This window comes from Bos indicus x Bos taurus, chromosome 28 (assembly GCF_003369695.1).
Source record: "Bos indicus x Bos taurus breed Angus x Brahman F1 hybrid chromosome 28, Bos_hybrid_MaternalHap_v2.0, whole genome shotgun sequence".
In the NCBI taxonomy this organism is placed as follows: Eukaryota; Metazoa; Chordata; class Mammalia; order Artiodactyla; family Bovidae; genus Bos; species Bos indicus x Bos taurus.
In genome coordinates, this window is record NC_040103.1 from 227,598 (window position 1) to 249,689 (window position 22,092).

The following is a 22,092-nucleotide window of genomic DNA, read 5'->3' on the forward strand; positions in this document are numbered from 1 at the left end:
GTAAAAAGAGGAGTTCTGCTAATAATTATGTTGAAATAAAATGGGATTGTATCAAACAAGTAGGATGTCTGCCCACTTTTCAATGTCTGAGAAGTATGGATACTCTATACTTCTGAAAAAGTTATTGGCAGGAACATTGCAGAATCTGCATGTAATCTTAGATGAAGTCAATAGGATTGTAAAAATAAATGTAAATGCTGGTACTGAATCTATTCAATCTAGTGTATGCTTTTGTTTTTCCATTGCCATTGCATTGCCATGTCGTCCTCCAGGGGATCTTCCCCACCCAGGGATCCAACCCAGGCCTCCTGAAACTCCTTCATTGCAGGCACATTCTTTATTAGAGCCATCTGGCAAGCCCAAAGCAAAGGGTACACATTTTCAATTTCCATATAATTTCTATACACTTTGATATCCCTAGATATATATACAAATAAGTATCTCTTTTCAAATAATTGAATTTTATTTTTTTTTACTTAATTCTTTAATAAATAAGATTCATTCGACATCATGAAAATAACTTGAAGGGGAGGAATAATGTATTATATGGCACATGTATAGCGGCTTCCGAGGTGGAGCTAGTGGTAAAGACCCCACCTGCCAATTCAGGAAAGGGAGGAAATGTGGGCTTGCTGCAGTCCATGGGGTTCCAAAGAGTCAGACATGACTGAGCAACTGAACTGAACTGTCATTGTGTTCATTATTGTCATACATGTCATTATTGAGGATTAAATCTTTGATCTTCACCTTTATGTTGTCTTCCTCTGATACACCTAAGCACAGCAGCAGAATATACATTCCCATCACTGACTCTGATCTATATTTTGTCAAATATTTTTTTAGGATTATTCTACACTTGAATTTAAATAGTAAGTGAAAGTCTTTTACTTTGAGAAAAATCATCTATTTTGAGGAACTAAGGGATTTATATTTTCTTTTTTGTAGCAAAGTCACTTGTGGTTTATTTATTCTTTGATCATATATACTTAATGTCAAACCCAGTTAAAATAGCAGGAGTTCATGTGTGTGTATATACATACACATATAAAAAACATATATTTTCCCCAGTACTTACAATGTCACGTTGGAAGCAGATCACACAATGACTTGCTTTTCAGAGGGACATGCCATGTAGACTATAAGACTGGACTTTACACTATGTTCTACTTAGATCTATATATTCTTTTCACTTAAGTAAAATAATAGTGGTGTACAGATACACACAAAAAAATCTGTAGATATTTGATTTAAAAAAAAATCTAGAGTTGTAGGACATGAGGCTAGGTATATAGTTCTGAAAGGAGTTTGCAGTATGTGATTGTTCCTAATTTCCTATAACTGTCTTTTTGTTGTTGTTTAGTCACTGAGTCATGTCCAGCTGTTTTGCATCCCCATGGGCTATAGCCAACCAGACTCCTCTCTCCACAGGATTTCCAAAAAAAAAAAAAAACTGGAGTGGGTAGCAATTTCCTTCTCCAGGGGATCTTCCTAGCCCAAGGATGGAACCTGTGTCTCATGCATTAGCAGGCCGATTCTTTAACTGTCTTTGGCTTTTTAACATATTATTACCTTTTACACCTTGAGGCCGAGTATTTTGAGGGCTATGTCTCCCCCAGGTTTAGCCTTCAATACTAGCAGTATCACTCTTTCTCCAGACTTTTCAATGTGTTTTTACTCTGTAAAATGTTTTCTTTTTTCTTTTTCTTTTTTTTCTTTTAACAGAGGGGATTATTAGTGAAAAGTGAAATCAAGGAAAACACTTTGAGAGGAAAATAAAAAAGGAAACACTGAAGGCAAGCTGTTGTTGAAGGCTTGGCTTTTACACATTCTGACTGTTTTTCCCATTAGCATGAGAGAATTAGCAACAGAAGGAGTGATGAGAAGACAGTTACTGGCATCAAAGACGAATGACCTTCAAGTCATTAACCTTCCTTCCCAGAATCTTTTATTGCACCAAACTCTTCTTATGGAATTTTTCATCTCCATGTTTTTAAGTGTGTAGATAAGTAGGTTGAACATGGGGACAATAATTGTGTAGAAGAGTGCGAACACCTTATCTTCTGGTAGTGTTGAGACAGGTCTAATGTAAACAAAGAAGACAGGTGGAGAAAAGAGGATCATGACTGTGATGTGGAAACTATAGGTGGAAAGTGCTTTATGGCAGCTTTCTGCAGAATATGTGTGCACATTATACAAAATCAAAATGTAGGAGGCCATCAAAACCACAAAGAGCACCAGTCCCATCAAGTCAGAATTGGCAATGACAAAAAAGCCAATTTTGTGTGTATCAGGGCAGGCTAGTTTCATCAAAGGATATGCATCACAGAAATAGTGATATATTTCACTGGGGCCACAGAAAGGTAAAACAATTGCAAGAAGAAAGAGACCAAGAGAATGAAGAAGTCCCCTGTACATGATGTTATGAGAATTGAGTGACGTCTTTGCCTGTTCATGATGATGGCTTAGTGGAGAGGTTTGCAGATGGCCACATAGTGGTCATACGCCATCCCTGTGAGGATGAAGACCTCAGTCCCCCCAAAGAAGTGTGTGGTGAAAAGCTGTGTCATGTAGTTTTTATAAGAAACAACCTTTTTCTCCATCAGTAAGTCAGTCATGAGTTTGGGTGTCACAGTGGAGGTGTAGAAGAGATCTGAGGGTTAAGAAGATAGTTAAGGAAGAAGTACATGGGATGGGTGATTAGCTGACTGCATGTAATAGAAATCATGATCAAAGTCCCCAACCAAATAGCCAGGTAACAGAGTAAGAAAAATAAAAAGCAGAGAATCTGGAATTTCTTGTCCATAGAAAGTCCCAAGAGAATAAATTTAGTAACATTACTTCAATCTTCCCTGATTTGATGATGTTCAAGAAAATTATCTGAAATGACAAAGGTAATGAAATGAATCAATGATGAGAAAATGGAAACCTAATATTTACTTAAAATGGTACCAATGCCTTTTAAAGACATGTTGAGACCCACTCAAATCACTTTCATTTAATGGAACTTTTTTGAATATCTGTACTAATATTCTTCTAAGAGCTAAGAATACAATGGCAAATTAGAGAAAGTTCCAGTTTTTATATAATTTAAATTATTTTGTGAGGAAACAAGAAATTACATTTGTCAAGAATGAAAGAAGAGATAATCTTAATAGTGTTAAGTAGGGTGACATATAATGTGCCAATTTAGGATGTAAAATAGAGGTAACTACAGAATTTGCTTGATTAAATGGTTTCAAATGAAATCACAAAATTGGTGTAGGATGTGTGGGTGGGTTTTACAGTGCTTGGCACATAGTCAATGCTAAATAAATATAAACTAAATTAAAAAAGCAAAATTGAAAGCAAACAATGTGCTATAGTTTTGAAGGAATAATAAAAGAAATAAGCAATCACCCATTAGTCAGGTAGTTCATGATAAAACTGAGGAACAAATAATTTCTATAAGTGGACTCATAATCCTTTTTGATTTATAAGAGGAAATAATTCCATCATGTGAAATACTCAATGAAACTTTTATATTTCTTAAACTTTATTTGTAACATCTATAGGTTAATGTATCTACAACTCTGCTTTTTCTATTTGCCTGCATTTCTCTTGCAAGATTATTTCCTCTTTCAAGATAAATTTACTTTCAGAAGCTATTTGACTTACATCTTATAGTTGCCTAAGTTGGAAATATAGAGAAATGGACTCCTTTAATTCAAAAATAATTTCCCCCAAACACAATACAATAAACAAAATGTAGCACTTCTTCCCTTAATTTCTTAGAGAATTCACCCACACAATCTGCAAGACTATATAAAAGAATGTTTTCAATTCTCTAAAATAGAAACACTTATACCTACATTCAGCTAATCATCTGGTAAATACACTATACGAATAGACAAACTACCTAGTTTTTCCTCTCTCATTCTGTTGTTTAGTTCTTCATTCTCTACGATCCCAGGCTCCCACTCATAAAATAAGAGATAAGATAGTGTCTGAAGATCTCCCAAGATTCCAATACTGTGTGACTTCTGATTCTCCATTAATCTGGGGAAGATATCTGTCTCCCTCTCTCCTGCTTGCCTTTCTCTGCTTGATACATGGAGACCATAAAAAATAAAAAATACAGTATCAGCAAGTGGTTATTTCATTACAGTTCCTGTGCCTCAGTTTACTGTAAAACTGAGGTAAAGATAATATCTCTTTATATGCTATTTTATTAAATAAAAATTACTGAATATGAAATTTCTTAAAGCATATATGGAAAGTACTATACATTGAATAATTTTTGGCCATCCTCTAAGTTACTAAGGGCTTCCCTGGTGGCTCTGATGGTAAAAATCTGCTTGCAATGAGGGAGACTAGGGTTCAGTCCCTGGGTTGGGAAGATCTCCTGGAGAAAGGAATGGCTACCCACTTCAATAAATAAGTTTGCCTGGAGAATTCCATGGACAGAGAAGCCTGGTGGGCTATAGTCCATGGAGTGACAAAGAGTCAGACACAACTGAGGTAATAACACATAGTTACTAAATACAAGATCAAGGCCCCAGAGAAAATGCAAGTATACCAGCTCAGGAATTGCGTATTATACTATTCTTCTCTGAACAATATAAGAAATATTATTAATATTAATATCAGAAATTTGGAGATAGACCCGAGTTCAGCACACAGCTCTGATACTCAAATTCAGGAGTCTTCACCTCCTTTAACACTTTGTCCTTCTTCCTTAAAATAAGCATGCAGTGCTTAATTTACAGGACTATTGTGGAATGTAAATAAGCTTACATATACAGAACTTGATGCTCAAAAACATGCTAGTTTCACCTCCTTCCTCTTGAAACCCCCATAGTGTTATAAATTTAAGCATTTAAGCAGTCCTTTAACTATTCAAGTAGGACTAGATTCTAGCAATTAAGGTTATAAATTCTGGACCTACATAGAATGAGATACCAGCTCCAAAATCCTCTTGGAGCATAATCACAGACAAAATATGTAACCTCAACTTCTTCATCTATAAAATGAGCAATACTGTAATTAACTCCGAGATCTGCTATAAAGATGTGATGAGTTCACTCATGTAACAGCTTAGAACACAAAGAGTTGGACATGACTGAGCAATTTTCACTAGGACAGAAAGTGAAAGTGGCTCAGTTGTATCCCACACTTTGTGACCTCATGGACTATACAGCCCATGGAATTCTCCAGGCCAGAATACTGGAGTGGATAGCCGTTCCCTTCTCCAGGGCATTTTCCCAACCCAGGAATTGAACCCAGGTCTCCTGCATTTCTGGTGCATTCTTTACCAGCCCTGCCACTGGGGAAGCCCTTCGGACAGACACTGGTATATGTTAAGAAAAAACATTTAGTAAACATTCATTGTCATTGACATTATATTTGTCATATCAATGGGTATATTGTATTATTCTTACTATACATTTTGAGCTTACTTAAAATATGTAATATTGTAACATGGGATAAAGATAGATAGATAAGACATAGCATACTTTCCCTGCTGTAAACAATCTGTTCTTTCTTACCTGAAGGCTGTAGTTTACAGAGAAACATTCTATCATTAAGCAAATCTTTCTCTCTGGTCTGGATTGAGCTGACTTCCCCACATTTCTGAAGATAAATGTTCTGCTTATTTCAGTCAGCTAATACTTTTGTTTTCTTTATTTTCAACTAATTAACCCTAACCAAATTAGACAAATGTTTGTATTTCCCTTTGATAATTTTTATTCATTTCAAAAAACACATTATCTAAACATAGGAAAAATAAGTCTACCACTTAAATACTATCCATTCAAGTAGGTTGTTTGAAAATTTCATCATTCATGTTTGCTTCTGCATAATTTTAGAAGCATACTGGTGTTTTGATTTGATTAGATTTTTCTTTGTAATATTCAGTTCCTTCACGGCAGTACTGTCCACTTATCTTTTGGGCCACTCTATTCTTCTTCATATTCAACTTTTTTCCATCATGGAATCCAAAGGACTAACTGTATGATCAGATTTATGAAATATTAAAAAGATAAGTAAATCTGGTAATATTTTTATAGCTGCTGAGAGATATAGCACTGATAACTTTAACAGCTCATGTGCAAATCACAGTTCATGATAGTTGAAGCCAGAACATTTTCACTAATAGTAAAAGTAGCATTTTAAAGATTCTGGCATTTTTCAAAGTTTTGTTAGAATGCTTAGATCATAAATACAATCAGAATGATTCAAATATTCATTTTAAGGAAAGTCACTAGTATAATTAGGAACTGGATTTAACTTACCAGCTACTTAACTTATCAGACAGATTTCTTATAAGATGAGGCTTCACACCTAGAATAAAGTCAGAATTTTGAAAATTACCATTTCCATGCAGCATTCCATCTCTAACTGCATAACATCTTATAAGAGAGCTTTTGAGTTCCACTGATAGGGATATATTTGGCAAATTGAACTAACTTTGAGATACTTTTAGCAAGCAGTTTTTCCATTTCTAAAAAATAAATGTGTCTCTTTGATATTTTGCCTTTGCCTCTATACAAAATTTGCATATGTATATGTGTGTATATATATATATGTATGTACATATGTATGATATATTCTTTTGGATGTTGAATTGGCATTTAAGGAGAATTCTGAAAAATGTTTACTATAGAATAGGTCTCAATATCTCTGAAGATTTAGACATTTCCCATCAGTACACTTTGCCAAAGATGTAAACAATAGCTTCAGTTTCTCAATTTCTACCTAATAAATAAATACACTGAAGTCCTTAATTGCATTTCCCTATTGCATCAACATCCAAGGCACTACAATTAGACATGGGATGTGAAGAATGTAAGGAATGTTGTATATAATGCCCATTTGTCAGGACAGGGCAAAGTCAGTTAGCTGAGGGAGACTGAAGTGAGCTGCCATGGGAAATACTGAGAACCCTATGGCCAGAATTAAAAGTTCAGAGTGTAGACCCAGGATTTAAGGTTGAATTTTCCCTAGGGGGGAAAATTTTTTTTTAGGGCATTACAGTTTCTAAGTGATGCCCAGAAAAGTCTCCTATGCTTTAGAGTGGTTATTGTTTGGTTGGTTGGTTGGTTTTTTTGTGGGGTGGAAGCTCACATGACCCCATGGGTTCTCTTGTCAGATGCACAGATAATTTCCCAATTTATCTTTGTATGGCTAACTCTTTACTAAAAAGATGTGCTTTTTCTGGTGTATGTATTTTGTATAAAATTTATTTTTAAAAGAACTATAACAGAAACATAAAATGGTCTCATAAATTCATTCATATAAAATATTTACTATTTCCTACTTCTAAAAGGTCTGATTGGATAAACCTTACTATGGAGAATGCATTTGCTGTTGTTTAGCTGCTAAGTCATGTGCAAATCTTTGGAGTCCCATGGAATGTAGCCCACCAGACTCCTCCGTCCATGCGATTTTGCAGGCAAGAATACTGGAGTGGGTTGCATTTCCTTCTCCAAGGGAATTTATTGAGCCAGGGATCAAACTCACATCTCCTGCATTGGCAGATGGGTTCTTTACAACAAAGCCACCAGGGAAGCCCTAGGAAATGCTCTGTGGTGAACAAAACCCTCAGTGATGCTGGAGACTAAAGAAGGAGTCAGACAATGAAGTAAATAAACAAGCAAACGTATAATTACAAATAGTATATTTTAAATAAATGAATAGGAAGCTGTGCGTCTTTTCATTTTAATTTATAGAAGTTTTACTCAGTTGTAAATCTTTGACTTTTTAATGTTATACAGATATTTATTATTTAGTTGTTTCTTGAATTTTACTTTATGTAATTCCATAAGACAATTGTATTTTCTCATCCATTTGGTACCTGAAAATGTGGTATTTATGTATGTTCAAAAGCTGAAATCATACAACTGAATTCGTCTTTTAAAAAATTTACTTTGTCTTTATTGTCTATCTAAAGCTTCTAAGATCTTTTCATGTACCACTAAATTTTTTTAAACAGTCAGTGGGTATCTATGAATAGATCTAATTCTATAGTTTCTTTAAAGCTTATCATTTGTCAAATGATGCATTTTAAGACAGAACATATTTGTGTTTTTATACAAATGTTGAATGAACATGTCAAAGATTCTATTGAACTTATAATTAATATTTAATGTAGAAACCACTAAGATGTTACCATTGGTTCAGACAAGAGTTCCCCCACATATTTATAGTCATTAAATGGTGCTAAAATGAATTTATAAGTTGATGCAAAACTAGTCAAATATACAAAGGGCTATCATTAATTGCATTTTTCCTGACACAATTTGAATTTCTATGGCCAGACATTGTTAGCATTGATATTATTTTGTGTGAATCAACTTCTCTATTTTGACTTGCAAAATATTTTAGCCAAAGTTAATGAAAGGTGGATAATAACCTGAATGCAAGAACTGGTAAGGTCACTCACTAAATTACAAAGAATCTCACCATCATTTCTTGATATTTTACATGCTATTAATGATCCAGCTGGAGAGAGAAATATGGCTGATGTTCTTGAGAAGCTGAGAAGGGAGGAAATCAAAGTGCAAAAGTGAAGGAATTCCCTACTTAGTGATTGATATTGGCAATGACATGTTTGTTTATTTTATTAAACTGCAGTCTATTTAAAATGTCATGCTGGTTTCAGGTATATAGTCATGTGATTCAGTTCATATATATGTGTGTTTATATGCATGTATATTTTCCATCTCACTACTTTTCATTATAGGTTATTACAGATATTGAGTATAGTTCCCTGTGCTATATAATAGATCATTGTTTATCTATTTTATATTTTGTAGTCTGATTCTGTTAATCCCAGACTCCTAATTAATCCTTCCCCTCCCCTTTTCCTTTTGGTAACCATACGTTTGTTTTCTGCATCTGTGAGTCTGTTACTGTTTTGTAAATAAGTCCATCTGTGTAATTTTATTTTTTTTTTAGATTCCACATATAAGTGATTGCATATATTTGGTTTTCTCTGTCTGACTTATTTTACTTAGTAAGATAATTTCTTGGTCCATCTATGTTGCTGCAGTCTCCAATTATTTTAGTAATCCATATTCACAACTTTTATTCCAAGAGTAAAAATAAAACAGAAACATTTGTGTTAATTTTTGAAGTTTTATTTTTCAATAATACAAGTCTGGTTGCTTGGAGGATAGGGCTTCTGAAGCAGAGGGAAACTTTGAGGGCTGGTTGGTCTTCTTATCAAAGACCTTGCTTATTTCACACCAGAAGGTGATCTTTCACTTTCCTGCTCTGTTATGTTCTCTGATGTGTATACTGTGCATTCCCTATCCAGGAGTTTTCAGATAGCTGTCAAGAGCTAGGTTTAAAACAACAAGCAAATATGTTAGGATATTTTTTGCAAGAATTTCTAGCACATATTTTAGGTCTGTTTGCTGGGCATTTAAAACTGAGTCATAGAAATATGCTATTTTTTTTTTTTTTGAATTGTGCACCCATTTTGAGAATTCTCAACACTGACAACTCATTTTGTATCTAGCATGGCTCTCTCTACAACTTGAAAACAAATTCTCATGAAAGCAAATCAAACCCAGGTCTCCCACATTGCAGGTGGATTCTTTACTGTCTGATCCACCAGGGAAACTAGTCGGAGCATGACATTAATATGAGTCCCATTCTCACACCCTCACCACTCCAAAGGAAAGTTATTATCAGAATGGTTACATTTCTAATGCATAACAGGATACTGGGCTATAAAATGGCTTATACTAACTGAGCACTTACTGTATGACCAGTATTTCGGTCCTGCACATATCTTTATAATACTGTGTGCTGGGCTATTATTATCACTTGATGGATGGTTTGTTGAGCATATGTCCTAGTCCTCATAGTTAGTAAGCAATTCTGGGTCCGGAACACATGCCCGTAACAAATATATACTATCGGGTGCTAGAATTAGCCAGAGTTGCAGTTCATGTTTACATGGACAGAGTTGGGAAAAACAGTTCCTTTGAACAAAAGAAAAGAGATTGATGTAAGAGTGTAAGGGACTTGATTGATGTAAGGGACTTAGGTAAGAGTACTGGTGTTGGACATATGAGAAGCTCCAGATCGCCATTGGCTACAAAATTATCAGAGTAGAAAGCTATATTTTTATTTTTTTGAGGGCCATTTACATTGACATCTTCATTTATTGACACCTTTATTTTGTTAGAATAGTAGCACGGCAATCTGTTTTTCATTTTAACCAAAATGTACCAGCAAGATTGGTTATACCCTCTTTGCATGTCTTCCAGTTAGCTTAAGGAGTTTCAGGTGTACAACAAAGTGATTCAGATATATACACATATTCCAGATTATTTTCCATTATGGGTTGTTACAAGATACCTAATATAGTTCTTTGGGCTATATAGTAGTAAATTCTTGTTGCTTATCTATTTTATACATAATTTTTTTTGTATCTGTTAATCCCATACCACTAATTTATCCCTTTCCCCTCTCTTTCCCCTTGGGTGACCATAAATTTATTTTTCAATGTCTGTGAGTCTGTTTCTGTTTCATATATAGATTCATTTGTATCACTTTTTAGACATAACATATAAGTGATGTCATATATTTGTCTTTCTCTGTCTGACTTACTTCACTAAATACAGTATTCTCTGGGTCCATCCATGTGGCTGAAAATGGCAATACTTTGTTCCTTTTCTATGGCCAAGTAATATTCCATTCTTTCTTTATATATGTGCCACAACTTAAGGCAATTGTCTGTTGATGGACACTTTGATTGCTTCTTGGCTTTTGTAAATAGTGCTGCTATGAATACTGAGGTGCATGTATCTTTTTTGAATTAGAGGGTTTTTTTGTTTTGTTTTTCCCAGATATATGCCCAGGAGTGGGACTACTAGATCACATGGTATTTCCATTTTTAGTTTTTTAAGGAACCTGCAAACTGTTGTCCGTAGTGACATCACCAATTTACATTTTCACCAACAGTTTAGAAGGGTTCCCTTTTCTCCATACTCTAATGAGTGTTTTTATGTTAGTTCTTTAACACTGGAAAATTTCCATGTCTTTGACTTTTCTTTTAATTTAGAAATTTTAAGCAAATACAAAAGTATTGTGAACTCCCATGGGTCTATCACCCGACTTTAATAATTACCTATAACTTGTCATTCTTGCTTTATTTATCCACCACACACATTTTCCTTTTCTGCAGTGTTTTAAAGCAAATCCCAAATACCATTTGATTTCCTTGTCCATATTTCAGTGTATTCACTGAACCATAACATTCACAAAGAAATCCAAAGGTAGATGGTATAAGACAACCATTAAGAATGTCCATAAAACTGTCCATTTTTATTGGTAAATTTGTTTGGAAGGGTAAAGAGCCAATTTATTTACAGGATAACAAAGTTCTGTTGTGTTTCATATTCTTGTAGCACCTCAGAGATAGGAATTCATGATAAAAGGCATCTATTTTTCTACTAGCATTTATTCTTAGTGTTTCCCAGGTATATCCACTTATCACATGTTCTTACTCTTCTTAAGACCTATGGACAGGAACAAAAAAATAATGCTTCCAATAATAAGTGTGATGGAAGATGGCCATCACACATTGTACTCTGTGGTTTACAACCAGTAGGGCAACTTATTTAGAAGTCTAAAATATCTTCATTTTTGAAACATCAAGCTCATCCAGTGCCAAATGGTTATTTGGTGTTACAGCATTCAAACAAACCAGAGACAATGGGAGGCACCATACCTCAGTAGGTCAGAACCAAAGCATAAGGATGGCAGCTTTTCTGTACAGCATTTCTCAACTCTCTGTGCTTCCTTTTCCACTTGGGGTGAACTGTTTATTAATCAGTCCTGGGGTCCCCAAATGAAAACCTTGTTAGCTTAGATTCTTCTGAGTTTTATGAAGAGAGCCAGAGAGGTCTCAATGATTTCCACTGGAAAACAATGTTTTTCTCTGTGTGAATTCTTTCCTCTTGGAATGCATTTGTTAGCTGGAATCTGGGAGCTGGGCCCTGGCTTGCATCATTACAACTCTTCCTTTGAGGGCAGGGCTACTAGAGAATGACTGATCTTCATAAAAAGTCTGGGGCCAATGGTTGAGGGTTGTGGGTTCAACTTACAATATGTGACAGTGGCAGGTCCCAATATGCCTGTATGGGAAGGGCTTCAAAGACAATCATCTGAGGGTTTGTCTCAAAAGTTTGTCCAAAATTTGGTCATTTAGAATATTCTTTAAATTATGCAAGTAAATGTTGGAATTATCTTCTAAATCATTGCTACCTGGAATTGGCTTTATTGATTAAAGTCACATACAAGAATGGGCTCTATGGGTTCTCAGTGTTGATTTGTATTACATGATACCTTTGATAGTCTACTGCTAAATATCTAAATTGATTACACAGCCAAAAGATCAGAGGGGAAGAGGAGCTATAAATAAGAAAACAAGAAAACTAGAAAAGAGTACAGCAGAGAGTCTGGATAAATCCAGGGAGTTGTAAGATTTTGCTCATATTTGAATCTATATGTTGCTAAAACAAAACAAAAAACATAGGCAAGCATTATACATTTTAAAGTTTTCAGTGTATAAAATTCATATATTCAACAAGTTCAGTGGTGAAAATCAGAGGTATGTTTTAGTTCATTTCTTTTCTTACTGTGATATGGCACCAGAGTTTCTTTATGGAATTCTTCATCTCCATGTTTATCAGTGTGTAGATTAGAGGGTTGAACATAGGAGAAATGATAGTATAAAAAAGAGCAAACACTTTGTCTTCTGGTAAAGTAGTTGCTGGCCTGATGTGCTGCAATTCATGGGGTTGCAAAGAGTCGGACACGACTGAGCGACTGAACTGAACTGAACTGAAAGTAGTTGCTGGTCCAATGTAAATGAAGAATAAAGGAGCGAAAAAGAGGACTATCACAGTGATGTGGGAACTGCAGGTGGAGAGATCTTTGTGGCAATTCTCTACAGAGTAGGACCTGACAGTGTAAAACATCACAGAGTAGGATATCAACAAGACCACAAAAGTCCAGGCCCATGAGGCCCGAATTGGCGATGACAAGAGACCGATTCTGGTGGTGTCAGTGCAGGCCAGTTTCAACAGAGGATACACATCACAGAAGTAATGAACTATTTCGTTTGGCCCACAGTAGGGTAAAAAGATGGCCAGGAGAAACTGATTGAAGGAATGCAGGAATTCCCCAGCGCAGGAAGCAGCGATCATGGCAACGCACTTCTGTCTGGTCATGATCAGAGTGCAGCGCAGAGGCTTGCAGATGGCCACATAGCGATCATAGACCATCCCCGCAAGGATGAAGACCTCAATCCCCCCAAAGAAGTGCATGGTGAGGACCTGTGTCATGCAGCCATGGTAGAAAATGGTCTTCTTTGCTGCCAGTAAGTCAGCGATCAACTTGGGGGTGACAGTGGAGGTGTAACAAAGGTCTGTGAGGAAGAGGTGACTCAGGAAGAAATATATGGGCTGCTTCATAAGTTGACTGGAGGCAGTAGAACTCATGACAAGTAGGTTTCCGATCAGAATTGCAATGTAACAAAGTAAGAACAGTAAAAAAAAAAAAAAAAGAGAGAGAGAGAGAGAATGTCAATTTCCTTTTTTCTGAGAAAGTCCTAAGAGAAAAAATTCTGTGATGTTATTCCTATTTTCCATGACTCAGAGTGGTTTGTAGCCATCTGCAATCAGTTATCAATCTTTATAAATATATCATTCCTTGTCATCAGTTCAGTTCAGTTCAGTCACTCAGTTTGTGTCTGATCCAACTCTTTGCGACCCCATGGACTGCAGCATGGGGCATTTTATAACAGAAAGGTTTCAAAACTTGAAGAAAAATATTTGATTTTTATTTTGAAAAGCTTTCCTTAAGTTCTTTTTGTTTATGAGGAAAATATTAATTTCTCATAAACAACTTTGATACCTGATTTGAAAACTAACACTGTGGAATGCAGTATATTTACATAACCATTCTATTAGCATGTATTATCAACCATAACTGGATATTATGCCCTGGTAGAATTCAAGAAATGGTACTGTAGGGAAAAAAGTCAGTCATCACTTTCCTATTCTCACTATTAGTTATTGAGAAAATAGACACAGAAATGAAACCCTAAGAGAAAATAAGAGATAATATGTGGATAATCTTATATTTGAGAAATTTCCTTCCATCCATTCTAGCTGGAAATGTGATAAATAGAAAAAAAAAATCAACACATTTGGAATCATGAGGTATATATACATGGCCAAAATCATCTATATTTATCTTGTGCCTAATTTAAAAGTGTGCTTAATTTACAGATAAAATATTATATTTTATAGTTAAAAGGATAACAAGCAAAGTATCAGTCAGTTCAGTTCAGTCACTCAGTTGTGTCCGACTCTTTGCAACCCCATGAATTGCAGCACTCTAGGCCTCCCTGTCCATTACCAACTCCTAAAGTTCACTCAGACTCACATCCATCGAGTCAGTGATGCCATCCAGCCATCTCAACCTCTGTTGTCGCCTTCTCCTCCTGCCCCCAATCCCTCCCAGCATCAGAGTCTTTTCCAATGAGTCAGCTCTTCACGTGAGGTGGCCAAAGTACTGGAGTTTCAGCTTTAGCCTCATTCCTTCCAAAGAAACCCCAGGGCTGATCTCCTTCAGAATGAACTGGTTAATTACCTCTATTTTTTCAAAATATATCATCTCAAACTTTAAAAATATATGTTTTAGATATTCAGTAAGGCATTTGAGGATACTAATAAGTTTCACTTGAATTTTAGTCTCACACAGTGTTTTATTCACTAGCATAAATTGTTTTCTTTCTAACTGATGTATGCAGACTGTTCTACTCTTTCTAATAATCAATCATCCTGAAAATGTTTAATTCTTTCTGTTCCTATATCACATGTCTTAGTGTCTCAGACTGGCTTTTCTCTCTTTCATTTCTGTTATTTTTTACCTCCTTCACCTCCAAGTCACTGCTATAAAGTAATGTAAGACCAGCTCTAATAATGTGTTTATAACTATTAATCCTTTGAATAAAGCAATATCTTTCTACTGGTAGAAGTTCAAGAAGGATAGACTAGGGAAAACTACTGAGAACTAATTATTCCACTAAATCACACTAAAATTTACTTCAGCTATATAAAACACAGGACTTTAGTATTTAAAATATTGTATTTAATTTACTCCAGACTTCAGAACCATTATATTCACAATTTATTTTCAAACCTGTAATGCTCCTCTCCTTCTTTTTCATTTACAGAGAAATTACCATTCAAACCTGTGTACATAAAATGGGGTTTGGAAGAGTAAAACTGCAAATCTATCTAGTGTATTAGAGTCATCATCAACAGCCACAAAATGACATTTTTTTTTTTTTTTTAATTTCAGGTATACACGTGCTCCCCATCCTGAACCCTCCTCCCTCCCCCCTCCCCATACCATCCCCCTGGGCCGTCCCAGCGCACCAGCCCCAAGCATCCAGCATCGTGCACTGAACCTGGACTGGCATCTCGTTTCATACATGACATTTCACATGTTTCAATGCCATTCTCCCAAATCTTCCCACCCTCTCCCTCTCCCACAGAGTCCATAAGACTGTTCTATACATCAGTGTCTCCTTTGCTGTCTCGTATACAGGGTTATCGTTACCATCTTTCTAAATTCCATATATATGCGTCAGTATACTGTATTTATGTTTTTCCTTCTGGCTTACTTCACTCTGTATAATAGGCTCCAGTTTCATCCACCTCATCAGAACTGATTCAAATGTATTCTTTTTAATGGCTGAGTAATACTCCATTGTGTATATGTACCACAGCTTTCTTATCCATTCATCTGCTGATGGACATCTAGGTTGCTTCCATGTCCTGGCTATTATAAACAGTGCTGCGATGAACATTGGGGTACACGTGTCTCTTTCCCTTCTGGTTTCCTCAGTGTGTATGCCCAGCAGTGGGATTGCTGGATCATAAGGCAGTTCTATTTCCAGTTTTTTAAGGAATCTCCACACTGTTCTCCATAGTGGCTGTACTAGTTTGCATTCCCACCAACAGTGTAAGAGGGTTCCCTTTTCTCCACACCCTCTCCAGAATTTATTATTTGTAGACTTTTGGATCGCAGCCATTCTGATTGGTGTGAAATGGTACCTCATAGTGGTTTTGATTTGTATTTCTCTGATAATGAGTGATGTTGAGCATCTTTTCATGTGTTTGTTAGCCATCTGTATGTCTTCTTTGGAGAAATGTCTATTTAGATCTTTGGCCCATTTTTTGATTGGGTCATTTATTTTTCTGGAGTTGAGCTGTAGGAGTTGCTTGTATATTTTTGAGATTAGTTGTTTGTCCGTTGCTTCATTTGCTATTATTTTCTCCCATTCTGAAGGCTGTCTTTTCACCTTGCTAATAGTTTCCTTTGATGTGCAGAAGCTTTTAAGTTTAATTAGGTCCCATTTGTTTATTTTTGCTTTTATTTCCAATATTCTGGGAGGTGGGTCATAGAGGATCCTGCTGTGATATATGTCAGAGAGTGTTTTGCCTATGTTCTCCTCTAGGAGTTTTATAGTTTCTGGTCTTACGTTGAGATCTTTAATCCATTTTGAGTTTATTTTTGTATATGGTGTTAGAAAGTGTTCTAGTTTCATTCTTTTACAAGTGGTTGACCAGATTTCCCAGCACCACTTGTTAAAGAGATTGTCTTTAATCCACTGTATATTCTTGCCTCCTTTGTCAAAGATAAGGTGTCCATATGTGTGTGGATTTATCTCTGGGCTTTCTATTTTGTTCCATTGATCTATATTTCTGTCTTTGTGCCAGTACCATACTGTCTTGATAACTGTGGCTTTGTAGTAGAGCCTGAAGTCAGGTAGGTTGATTCCTCCAGTTCCATTTTTCTTTCTCAAGATCGCTTTGGCTATTCGAGGTTTTTTGTATTTCCATACAAATTGTGAAATTATTTGTTCTAACTCTGTGAAGAATACTGTTGGTAGCTTGATAGGGATTGCATTGAATCTATAAATTGCTTTGGGTAGTATACTCATTTTCACTATATTGATTCTTCCAATCCATGAACATGGTATATTTCTCCATCTATTAGTGTCCTCTTTGATTTCTTTCACCAGTGTTTTATAGTTTTCTATATATAGGTCTTTAGTTTCTTTAGGTAGATATATTCCTAAGTATTTTATTCTTTTCGTTGCAATGGTGAATGGAATTGTTTCCTTAATTTCTCTTTCTGTTTTCTCATTATTAGTGTATAGGAATGCAAGGGATTTATGTGTGTTGATTTTATATCCTGCAACTTTACTATAATCATTGATTAGTTCTAGTAATTTTCTGGTGGAGTCTTTAGGGTTTTCTATGTAGAGGATCATGTCATCTGCAAATAGTGAGAGTTTTACTTCTTCTTTTCCAATTTGGATTCCTTTTATTTCTTTTTCTGCTCTGATTGCTGTAGCCAAAACTTCCAAAACTATGTTGAATAGTAATGGTGAAAGTGGGCACCCTTGTCTTGTTCCTGACTTTAGAGGAAATGATTTCAATTTTTCACCATTGAGGATAATGTTTGCTGTAGGTTTGTCATATATAGCTTTTATTATGTTGAGGTATGTTCCTTCTATTCCTGCTTTCTGGAGAGTTTTGATCATAAATGGATGTTGAATTTTGTCAAAGGCTTTCTCTGCATCTATTGAGATAATCATATGGTTTTTGTTTTTCAATTTGTTAATGTGGTGTATTACATTGATTGATTTGCGGATATTGAAGAATCCTTGCATCCCTGGGATAAAGCCCACTTGGTCATGGTGTATGATCTTTTTAATGTGTTGTTGGATTCTGATTGCTAGAATTTTGTTTAGGATTTTTGCATCTATGTTCATCAGTGATATTGGCCTGTAGTTTTCTTTTTTTGTGGGATCTTTGTCAGGTTTTGGTATTAGGGTGATGGTGGCCTCATAGAATGAGTTTGGAAGTTTACCTTCCTCTGCAATTTTCTGGAAGAGTTTGAGCAGGATAGGTGTTAGCTCTTCTCTAAATTTTTGGTAGAATTCAGCTGTGAAGCCGTCTGGACCTGGGCTTTTGTTTGCTGGAAGATTTTTGATTACAGTTTCAATTTCCGTGCTTGTGATGGGTCTGTTAAGGTTTTCTATTTCTTCCTGGTCGAGTTTTGGAAAGTTGTACTTTTCTAAGAATTTGTCCATTTCTTCCTCGTTGTCCATTTTATTGGCATATAATTGTTGATAATAGTCTCTTATGATCCTTTGTATTTCTATGTTGTCTGTTGTGATCTCTCCACTGTCATTTCTAATTTTATTGATTTGATTTTTCTCCCTTTGTTTCTTGATGAGTCTGGCTAATGGTTTGTCAATTTTATTTATCCTTTCAAAGAACCAGCTTTGGGCTTTGTTGATTTTTGCTATGGTCTCTTTTGTTTCTTTTGCATTTATTTCTGCTCTAATTTTTAAGATTTCTTTCCTTCTACTAACCCTGGGGTTCTTCATTTCTTCCTTTTCTAGTTGCTTTAGGTGTAGAGTTAGGTTATTTATTTGACTTTTTTCTTGTTTCTTGAGGTGTGCCTGTATTGCTATGAACTTTCCCCTTAGGACTGCTTTTACTGTGTCCCACAGGTTTTGGGTTGTTGTGTTTTCATTTTCATTCGTTTCTATGCAAATTTTGATTTCTTTTTTGATTTCTTCTGTGATTTGTGGGTTATTCAACAGCGTGTTGTTCAGCCTCCATATGTTGGAATTTTTAATAGTTTTTCTCCTGTAATTGAGATCTAATCTTACTGCATTGTGGTCAGAAAAGATGCTTGGAATGATTTCTATTTTTTTGAATTTACCAAGGCTAGCTTTATGGCCCAGGATGTGATCTATTCTGGAGAAGGTTCCATGTGCGCTTGAGAAAAAGGTGAAATTCATTGTTTTGTGATGAAATGTCCTATAGATATCAATTAGGTCTAGCTGGTCTATTGTATCGTTTAAAGTTTGTGTTTCCTTGTTAATTTTCTGTTTAGTTGATCTATCCATAGGTGTGAGTGGGGTATTAAAGTCTCCCACTATTATTGTGTTATTGTTAATTTCTCCTTTCATACTTGTTAGCATTTGTCTTACATACTGTGGTGCTCCCGTGTTGGGTGCATATATATTTATAATTGTTATATCTTCTTCTTGGATTGATCCTTTGATCATTATGTAGTGACCTTCTTTGTCTCTTTTCACAGCCTTTGTTTTAAAGTCTATTTTATCTGATATGAGTATTGCTACTCCTGCTTTCTTTTGGTCCCTATTTGCATGGAAAATCTTTTTCCAGCCCTTCACTTTCAGTCTGTATGTGTCCCCTGTTTTGAGGTGGGTCTCCTGTAGACAACATATGTAGGGGTCTTGTTTTTGTATCCATTCAGCCAGTCTTTGTCTTTTGGTTGGGGCATTCAACCCATTTACGTTTAAGGTAATTACTGATAAGTATGATCCCGTTGCCATTTACTTTATTGTTTGGGGTTCGAATTTATACACCATTTTTGTGTTTCCTGTCTAGAGAATATCCTTTAGTATTTGTTGTAGAGCTGGTTTGGTGGTGCAGAATTCTCTCAGCTTTTGCTTGTCTGAGAAGCTTTTGATTTCTCCTTCATACTTGAATGAAATCCTTGCTGGGTACAATAATCTGGGCTGTAGGTTATTTTCTTTCATCATTTTAAGTATGTCTTGCCATTCCCTCCTGGCTTGAAGAGTTTCTATTGAAAGATCAGCTGTTATCCTTATGGGAATTCCCTTGTGTGTTATTTGTTGTTTTTCCCTTGCTGCTTTTAATATTTGTTCTTTGTGTTTGATCTTTGTTAATTTGATTAATATGTGTCTTGGGGTGTTTCGCCTTGGGTTTATCCTGTTTGGGATTCTCTGGGTTTCTTGGACTTGAGTGATTATTTCCTTCCCCAGTTTAGGGAAGTTTTCAACTATTATCTCCTCAAGTATTTTCTCATGGTCTTTCTTTTTGTCTTCTTCTTCTGGAACCCCTATGATTCGAATGTTGTAGCGTTTAATATTGTCCTGGAGGTCTCTGAGATTGTCCTCATTTCTTTTAATTCGTTTTTCTTTTATTCTCTCTGATTCATTTATTTCTACCATTCTATCTTCTAATTCACTAATCCTATCTTCTGCCTCTGTTATTCTACTATTTGTTGCCTCCAGAGTGTTTTTAATTTCATTTATTGCATTATTCATTATATGTTGCATCTTTTTTATTTCTTCTAGGTCCTTGTTAAACCTTTCTTGCATCTTCTCAATCCTTGTCTCCAAGCTATTTATCTGTGATTCCATTTTAATTCCAAGATTTTGGATCAATTTCACTATCATTATTCGGAATTCTTTATCAGGTAGATTCCCTATCTCTTCCTCTTTTGTTTGGTTTGGTGGGCATTTATCCTGTTCCTTTATCTGCTGGCTATTCCTCTGTCTCTTCATCTTGTTTAAATTGCTGAGTTTGGGGTGTCCTTTCTGTATTCTGGCAGTTTGTGGAGTTCTCTTTATTGTGGCTTTTCCTCGCTGTGTGTAGGTTTGTACAGGTGGCTTGTCAAGGTTTCCTGGTTAGGGAAGCTTGTGTCAGTGTTCTGATGGGTGGAACTGTATTTCTTCTCTTTGTTCAGTCGCGCTGTGGGGAGGGAGGGAGGGAGGGGTGCTGCAAACAAATAACACTGGCGTGCGCTCGCAGTGCCTCAGCCACACTGGGTCTGCCCCCGCTCACGGTACGTGTAGCCTCCCTGCCCACACTGCTCGGGCTCTAGGTTGTTCCGCCGGGAACAATCCGAGGCTGGCCCTGGGTTGCATGTACCTCCCAGGTCCAAGCCGCTCAGGTTCAGGCACTCGGGTAGTCCTCAGAGGCGCAGACTCAGTTGGGCCTGAGTATTGTGCTCTTCCCAGGTCCGAGCAGCTCAAGTGATGAGGTGTTTGGCGAGCGCCAATGCTGCGACTTATCGCCTCCCCGCCACTCGGTTATCTGGGCGTAAAACCGGCGCACCTTCTTAGGCAGATGTTAACCGTCCAGACCCCCAAGAAGTTTTAGTTAGCAAAGAAGCCTGCTTACAGTTTTATAGATAATGTCTCTCTGGGGCTGCGATTGCCCCCTTCTGGCTCTGGCTGCCTGTCACCGGAGGGGGAAGGTCTGCAGCCGGCTATCTCTGTTTAATTCTTTGTTCCGTGCGCGGGCCTGGCGGTGTCTTAGGTTGGGGCTGGCTTTTCGCGTGGTAGATATCCCACAGTCTGGTTTGCTAGCCCAAATTATTTCGCTCAGATAGTGCTCAGGGTATTCAGGCCAGATTCTTACTCTAAGCGATGCAGCCCGCGCTGCGCCTCCCTGCCCAGCCCCCGCTTGTTAATGGCGCGTGCAGGCTTCTGCGCTGCTTCTCCGCTGGGGGAGTTACCGTAGGACTCGCAATCTTCGAGTTTTAATTGTTTATTTATTTTTTCTTCCTGTTATGTTGCCCTCTGTGCTTCCAAAGCTCGGCACAGATTCGGCAGTGAGAAGGTTTCCTGGTGTTTGGAAACTTCTCTCTTTTTAAGACTCCCTTCCCGGGACGGAACTCCGTCCCTCCCTCTTTTGTCTCTTTTTTTGTCTTTTATATTTTTTCCTACCTCCTTTCGAAGAGTTGGATTGCTTTTCTGGGTGCCTGATGTCCTCTGCCGGCATTCAGAAGTTGTTTTGTGGAATTTACTTGACGTTTAAATGCTCTTTTAATGAATTTGTGGGGGAGAAAGTGTTCTCCCTGTCCTACTCCTCCGCCATCTTGGCTCCTCCTTCAAAATGACATTTAAATATGTATCATCCTGAATAAAGAAGAGGGGATATTTGTAGTTATCAAATAAGCCATCCCATTCAACTGACAATTGCGTTTTAGGCTTTTAAAATTATTCTTAATAATTTAAGCACAAGCTGGAATCAAGATTTCCAGGAGAATTACCAATAACCTCTGATATGCAGATGACACCACCCTTATGGCAGAAAGTGAAGAAGAACTAAAAAGTCTCTTGATGAAAGTGAAAGAAGAGAGTCAAAAAGTTGCCTTAAAGCTCAACATTCAGAAAATGAAGATCATGGCATCTGGTCCCATCACTTCATGGGAAAT

General features: G+C 36.5%; 2 pseudogenes; both read right to left on the reverse strand.

Moving 5' to 3' along the window:
* Window positions 1-1,914: 1,914 nt before the first annotated feature.
* On the reverse strand, window positions 1,915-2,725 carry LOC113885188 (annotated as a pseudogene).
* A 9,889-nt stretch (window positions 2,726-12,614) lies between these two features.
* On the reverse strand, window positions 12,615-13,649 carry LOC113885189 (annotated as a pseudogene).
* Window positions 13,650-22,092: the final 8,443 nt, after the last annotated feature.